Below are 8075 nucleotides of genomic sequence, written 5' to 3' on the forward strand. Positions count from 1 at the left end.
TAACACGTACGCTAATCCTAACCCGTACCCTACACCGACCCCTAACCCTAATACTAACCCTAACCCTAAACCTAACCCATACCCTATGCCGTACCCGAAACCGTACCCGAACCCGTACCCTAAGCCGTACCCTAAACGTAACTCTAACCCTAACCCTAACCCTAACACTAAGCTAACCTTGACTGCTTCTGCCTCCTATAGATCTCCTAAGCACTAGTGTTTTACGGTACAGCTTAAAAAGAGAATCCTAATGTGATTTCTTTATAATGGGTGTGTTACTTATCTTATCCTAGTGTCTAAACTCTTCTCCATGGCTGGACCCTAAATAATATTCCTTTACGTGCTAAGTGATACCTAGAGAGTGGGATAGGTTTAAAAAACACCATAACCCTAACTCGTGCCCTAACCCTAACACCTACCCTAACCGTAACAAGTACCCTAAAACTAACCCGTACCCAAAACAGGAGCCCTAACCCTAAAACTAAACCTAACCCTAAACTTAACCCATACCCTACGCCGTACTCGAAACCGTACCCGAACCAGTACCCTAAGCCGTACCGTAACCCTAACCCTAGCCCTAACCCTAAGCTACTCTTGACTGCTTCTGCCTCCAATAGATTTCCTAAGCACTAGTGTTTTAAGGAACAGGTTAAAAAGAGAATCCTAATGTGATTTCTTTATAATGGGTGTGTTCCTTATCTTATCCTAGTGTCTAAACTCTTCTCCATGGCTGGACCCCAAACAATAATGCTTTACGTGCTAAGTGGTACCTAGAGAGTGGGATAGCTTTAATAAATACCCTAACCTTAACGCGCACCCTAACCCAAACCCCTACCTTAACACTAACCCGTACCCTTATCCTACCCCGTACCCTAAACCGAGCCCTAACACTAACCCTAAAACTAACCCTAACTCTAAAACTAACCTATACACTATGTCATACCCGAAGCCGTACCCTAAGCCGTACTCTTACCCTAAACCTAACCCTAACCGTAACCCTAACCCTAACGCTAACCCTAACCCTAACCCTAACCCTAAGCTACCGTTGACTGCTTCTGCCTCCAATCGATGTCCTAAGCACTAGTGTTTTAAGGAACAGGTTAAAAAGAGAATCCTAATGTGATTTCTTTTTAATGGGTGTGTTCCTTATCTTCTCCTACTGTCTAAACTCTTCTCCATGGCTGGACCCCAAATAATATTCCTTTACGTGCTAAGTGGTATCTAGAGAGTTGGATAGGTTTAATAAATATCCTAACCCTAACGCCTACCCTAACCCAAACCCCTACACTAACACTAACACGTACACTAATGCTAACCCATACCCTAAACCGAGCCCTAAGCCTAAAACTAACCCTAACACTAACCCTAACACATACCCTACATCGTATCCGAACCCATACCATAAGCAGTACCCTAACATTAACCCTAAACCTAACCCTAAGCTACCCTTGACTGCTTCTTCCTCCAATAGATTTCCTAAGCACTAGTGTTTTACGGAACGGCTTAAAAAGAGAATCCTAATGTGAATTCTTCATAATGAGTGTGTTCCTTATCTTATCCTAGTGTCTAAACTCTTCTCCATGCCTGGACCCCGAATAATATTCCTTTACATGCTTAGTGGTATCTAGAGGGTGCGATAGGTTTAATAAATACCCTAAGCCTACGGCGTACCCTAACCCAAACCCCTACCTTAACCGTAACATGTACCCTAATCCTAATCCGAACCCTAAACCGAGCCCCAACCCTAAAACTAAGCCTAACCCTAACCCTAACCCATACCGTACGCCGTACCCGAACCCGTATCAGAACCCGTACCTTAATCCGTACCCTAACCGTAACACTAACCCTAACCTACGCATGACAGTTTCTGCCTCCAATAGATTTCCTAAGCACTAGTGTTTTCAGGAGCAGCTTAAAAAGAGAATCCTAAAGTGATTTCTTTACCATGGGTGTGTTCCTTATCTTATCCTACTGTCTAAACTCTTCTCTATGGCTGGACCCAAAATAATATTCCTTTACCTGATTTATGGTATCTAGACAGTGGGATAGGTTTAATAAATACCCTAACCTTATGCTTACCCTAACCCTAACACCTACCCTAACCCTGACACGTACCCTAATCCTAACCCATACCATAAACCGAGCCGTAACACTACAACTAACCCTAACCCTAACTCTAACCCATACCCTATGCCGTGCCCGAACCTGTACAAGAACCCTTACCCTAAGCCATACCCTAACCCTAACCCTAACCCTAAGCTACCCTTGACTGCTTCTGCCTCCAATAGGTTTCCTAAGCACTAGTGTTTTAAGGAACAGGTTAAAAAGAGAATCCTAATGTGACTTCTTTATAATGGGTGTGTTCCTTAACTTATCCTAGTGTCTATACTCTTCTCCATGGCTGGACCCAAATTAATATTCCTTTACGTGCTAAGTGGTATCTAGAGAGTGGAATAGGTTTAATAAATACCCTGACCCTAACGCATACCTTAACCCTAACCCGTACCCTAACCCTAACACGTACCCTATTCCTAACCCGTACCCTAAACCGAGCCCTAACCGTAAAACTAACCCTAAGCCTAACCCCAGCCCATACTCTACGCCGTACCCGAACCCGTAACCGAACCCGAACCATAAGCAGTACCCTAACCCTAACCCTAACCCTAAATTACCCCTGACTGCTTCTGCCTCCAATGGATTTCCTAAGCATTAGTGTTTTACGGTACAGCTTAAAAAGACAATCCTAATGTGATTTCTTCATAATGGGTGTGTTCCATATCTTATCCTAGTGTCTAAACATTTTTCCATGGCTGGACCCAAAATAATATTCCTTTAAGTGCTAAGTGGGATCTAGAGAGTGGGATAGGTTTAATAAATACCCTAACCCTAACGCGTAACCTAACCCTAACCCCTACCCTAACCCTATCACGTACCCTAATCCTAACCCGTACCCTAAACCGATCCCTAACCCTAAAACTAACCCTAACCTTAACTCTAACCCATACCGTACGCCGTATCCGAACCCGTACCCGAACCCGTACCCTAAGCCGTACCCTAACCTTAACCCTAACCCTAACCCTAAGCTACCCTTGACTGCTTCTGCCTCCAATACATTTCGTAAGCACTAGTGTTTTAAGGAACAGGTTAAGAAGAGAATCCTAATGTGATTTCTTTATAATGGGTGTGTTCCTTATCTTATCCTAGTGTCTAAAACCTTCTCCATGGCTGGACCCCAAATAATATTCTTTACGTGCTAAATGGTATCTAGAGAGTGGAATAGGTTTAATAAATAACCTAACCCTAACGCGTACCCGAACCCTAACCCCTACCCTAACCCTAACACGTACCCTAATCCTAAACCGTGCCCTAAACCGAGCCATAACCCGTAAACTAACCCTAACCCTAACCCTACCCCGTACCCTATGCTCTATCCTAAGCCGTACCCTACCCCTAACCCTAACCCTAACCCTAGCCCATGCACTATGCCATACCCAAACCCGTACCCTTATCCGTAACCTTAACTTAACCCTAACCCTAACCCTAACCCTAACCAAGCCCTAACCCTAAAACTAACCCTAACCCTAACCCTAAACCATACCCTACGCCGTGTATGAACCCTGACCCGAACCCGTACCCTAAGCCGTACCCTAACCCTAACCCTAACCCTAAGCTACCTTTGACAGCTTCTGCCTCCAATACATTTCCTAAGCACTAGTGTTTTAAGGAACAGTTTAAAAAGAGAATCCTAATGTGATTTCTTTATAATGGGTGTGTTCCTTATCTTATCCCAGTGTCTAAACTCTTCTCCATGGCTGGACCCCAAATAATAATGGTTTACGTGCTAAGTGGTACCTAGAGAGTGGGATAGCTTTAATAAATACCCTAACCTTAACGCGTACCCTAACCCAAACCCCTACCTTAACACTAACCCGTACCCTTATCCTACCCCGTACCCTAAACCGAGCCCTAACACTAACCCTAAAACTAACACTAACTCTAAAACTAACCTATACACTATGTCATACCCGAAGCCGTACCCTAAGCCGTACTCTTACCCTAAACCTAACCCTAACCGTAACCCTAACCCTAACGCTAACCCTAACCCTAAGCCTAACCCTAAGCTACCGTTGACTGCTTCTGCCTCCAATTGATGTCCTAAGCACTAGTGTTTTAAGGAACAGGTTAAAAAGAGAATCCTAATATGATTTCTTTTTAATGGGTGTGTTCCTTATCTTCTCCTACTGTCTAAACTCTTCTCCATGGCTGGACCCCAAATAATATTCCTTTACGTGCTAAGTGGTATCTAGAGAGTTGGATAGGTTTAATAAATATCCTAACCCTAACGCCTACCCTAACCCAAACCCCTACACTAACACTAACACGTACACTAATCCTAACCCATACCCTAAACCGAGCCCTAAGCCTAAAACTAACCCTAACACTAACCCTAACACATACCCTACATCGTATCCGAACCCATACCATAAGCAGTACCCTAAGATTAACCCTAAACCTAACCCTAAGCTACCCTTGACTGCTTCTTCCTCCAATAGATTTCCTAAGCACTAGTGTTTTACGGAACGACTTAAAAAGAGAATCCTAATGTGAATTCTTTATAATGAGTGTGGTCCTTATCTTATCCTAGTGTCTAAACTCTTCTCCATGCCTGGACCCCAAATAATATTCCTTTACATGCTTAGTGGTATCTAGAGAGTGCGATAGGTTTAATAAATACCCTAAGCCTACGGCGTACCCTAACCCAAACCCCTACCTTAACCGTAACACGTACCCTAATCCTAATCCGAACCCTAAACCGAGCCCCAACCCTAAAACTAAGCCTAACCCCAACCCTAACCCATACCGTACGCCGTACCCGAACCCGTATCAGAACCCGTACCCTAATCCGTACCCTAACCGTAACACTAACCCTAACCTACGCTTGACAGCTTCTGCCTCCAATAGATTTCCTAAGCACTAGTGTTTTAAGGAGCAGCTTAAAAAGAGAATCCTAAAGTGATTTCTTTACCATGGGTGTGTTCCTTATCTTATCCTACTGTCTAAACTCTTCTCTATGGCTGGACCCAAAATAATATTCCTTTACCTGATTTATGGTATCTAGACAGTGGGATAGGTTTAATAAATACCCTAACCTTATGCTTACCCTAACCCTAACACCTACCCTAACCCTGACACGTACCCTAATCCTAACCCATACCATAAACCGAGCCGTAACACTACAACTAACCCTAACCCTAACTCTAACCCATACCCTATGCCGTGCCCGAACCTGTACCAGAACCCTTACCCTAAGCCATACCCTAACCCTAACCCTAACCCTAAGCTACCCTTGACTGCTTCTGCCTCCAATAGGTTTCCTAAGCACTAGTGTTTTAAGGAACAGGTTAAAAAGAGAATCCTAATGTGATTTCTTTATAATGGGTGTGTTCCTTATCTTATCCTAGTGTCTAAACTCTTCTCCATGCCTGGACCTCAAAGAATATTCCTTTACGTGCTAAGTGGTATCTACAGAGTGGGATAGGTTTAATAAATACCCTAACCCTAACGCCTACCCGAACCCTAACCCCTACCCTATCCCTAACACGTACCCTAATCCTAACCCGTGCCCTAAACCGAGCCCTAACCCTTAAACAAACCCTAAACCTAACCCGTACCCGTACCCTATGCCATATCCTAAGCAGTACCCTAACCCTAACCCTAAGCTACCCTTGACTGCTTCTGCCTCCAATAGATTTCCTATGCACTAGTGCTTTAAGGAACAGGTTAAAAAGAGAATCCTAATGTGATTTCTTTAGGATGGGTGAGTTCCTTATCTTATCCAAGTGTCTAAACTCTTCTCCATGGCTGGACCTCAAATAGTATTCCTTTAATTGCTAAGTGGGACAGCTTTAATAAATACCCTAACCCTAATGCATACCCTAACCCTAAACCCTACTATAACAATAAAACGTACCCTAATTCTAACCCGTACCCTAAACCGAGCCCTAACCCAAAAACTAACCCTAAGCCTAAACCTAGCCCATACCCTACGCCGTACTCGAATCCGTAACTGAACCCGTACCATAAGCAGTACCTTAACCCTAACCCTAACCCTAACCCTAAGCTACCATTGACTGCTTCTGCCTCCAGTGGATTTCCTAAGCAATAGTGTTTTAAGGAACAGTTTAAAAAGAGAATCCTAATGTGATTTCTTTATAATGGGTGTGTTCCTTATCTTATCCTAGTGTCTAAACTCTTTTCCATGGTTGGACCCAAAATAATATTCCTTTACCTGCTCAGTGGTATCTAGAGACTGGGATAGGTTTAATAAATACCCTAACCCTAACGCATACCCTAACCCTAACACGTACGCTAATCCTAACCCGTACCTTACACCGACCCCTAACCCTAATACTAACCCTAACCCTAAACCTAACCCATACCCTTCTCCGTACCCGAAACCGTACCCGAACCCGTACCCTAAGCCGTACCTCTAACCCTAACCCTAACCCTAACACTAAGCTAACCTTGACAGCTTCTGCCTCCTATAGATCTCCTAAGCAATAGTGTTTTTAGGAACAGGTTAAAAAGAGAATCCTAATGTGATTTCTTTATAATGGGTGTGTTCCTTATCTTATCTTAGTGTCTAAACTCTTCTCCATGGCTGGACCCTAAATAATATTCCTTTACGTGCTAGGTGATACCTAGAGAGTGGGATAGGTTTAAAAAACACCCTAACCCTAACTCGTACCCTAAACCTAACACCTACCCTAACCGTAACAAGTACCCTAAAACTAACCCGTACCCAAAACAGGAGCCCTAACCCTAAAACTAAACCTAACCCTAAACTTAACCCATACCCTACGCCGTACTCGAAACCGTACCCGAACCAGTACCCTAAGCCGTACCTTAACCCTAACCCTAACCCTAACCCTAAGCTACTCTTGACTGCTTCTGCCTCCAATAGATTTCCTAAGCACTAGTGTTTTAAGGAACAGGTTAAAAAGAGAATCCTAATGTGATTTCTTTATAATGGGTGTGTTCCTTATCTTATCCTAGTGTCTAAACTCTTCTCCATGGCTGGACCCCAAATAATAATGCTTTACGTGCTAAGTGGTACCTAGAGAGTGGGATAGCTTTAATAAATACCCTAACCTTAACGCGTACCCTAACCCAAACCCCTACCTTAATCGTAACCCGTACCCTTATCCTACCCCGTACCCTAAACCGAGCCCTAACACTAACCCTAAAACTAACCCTAAACCTAAAACTAACCTATACACTATGTCATACCCGAAGCCGTACCCTAAGCCGTACTCTTACCCTAAACCTAAACCTAACCCTAACCCTAACCCTAACGCTAACCCTAACCCTAAGCTACCGTTGACTGCTTCTGCCTCCAATCGATGTCCTAAGCACTATTGTTTTAAGGAACAGGTTAAAAAGAGAATCCTAATGTGACTTCTTTATAATGGGTGTGTTCCTTATCTTATCCTAGTGTCTAAACTCTTCTCCATGGCTGGACCCAAATTAATATTCCTTTACGTGCTAAGTGGTATCTAGAGAGTGGAATAGGTTTAATAAATACCCTGACCCTAACGCATACCTTAACCCTAACCCATACCCTAACCCTAACACGTACCCTATTCCTAACCCGTACCCTAAACCGAGCCCTAACCATAAAACTAACCCTAAGCCTAACCCTAGCCCATACCCTATGCCGTACCCGAACCCGTAACCGAACCCGAACCATAAGCAGTACCCTAACCCTAACCCTAACCCTAAACTACCCTTTACTGCTTCTGCCTCCAATGGATTTCCTAAGCATTAGTGTTTTACGGTACAGCTTAAAAAGACAATCCTAATGTGATTTCTTCATAATGGGTGTGTTCCATATCTTATCCTAGTGTCTAAACATTTTTCCATGGCTGGACCCCAAATAATATTCCTTTAAGTGCTAAGTGGTATCTAGAGAGTGGGATAGGTTTAATAAATACCCTAACCCTAACGCGTAACCTAACCCTAACCCCTACCCTAACCCTATCACGTACCCTAATCCTAACCCGTACCCTAAACCG

Source organism: Eschrichtius robustus, chromosome 4 (assembly GCF_028021215.1).
Source record: "Eschrichtius robustus isolate mEscRob2 chromosome 4, mEscRob2.pri, whole genome shotgun sequence".
NCBI classification, from domain to species: Eukaryota; Metazoa; Chordata; class Mammalia; order Artiodactyla; family Eschrichtiidae; genus Eschrichtius; species Eschrichtius robustus.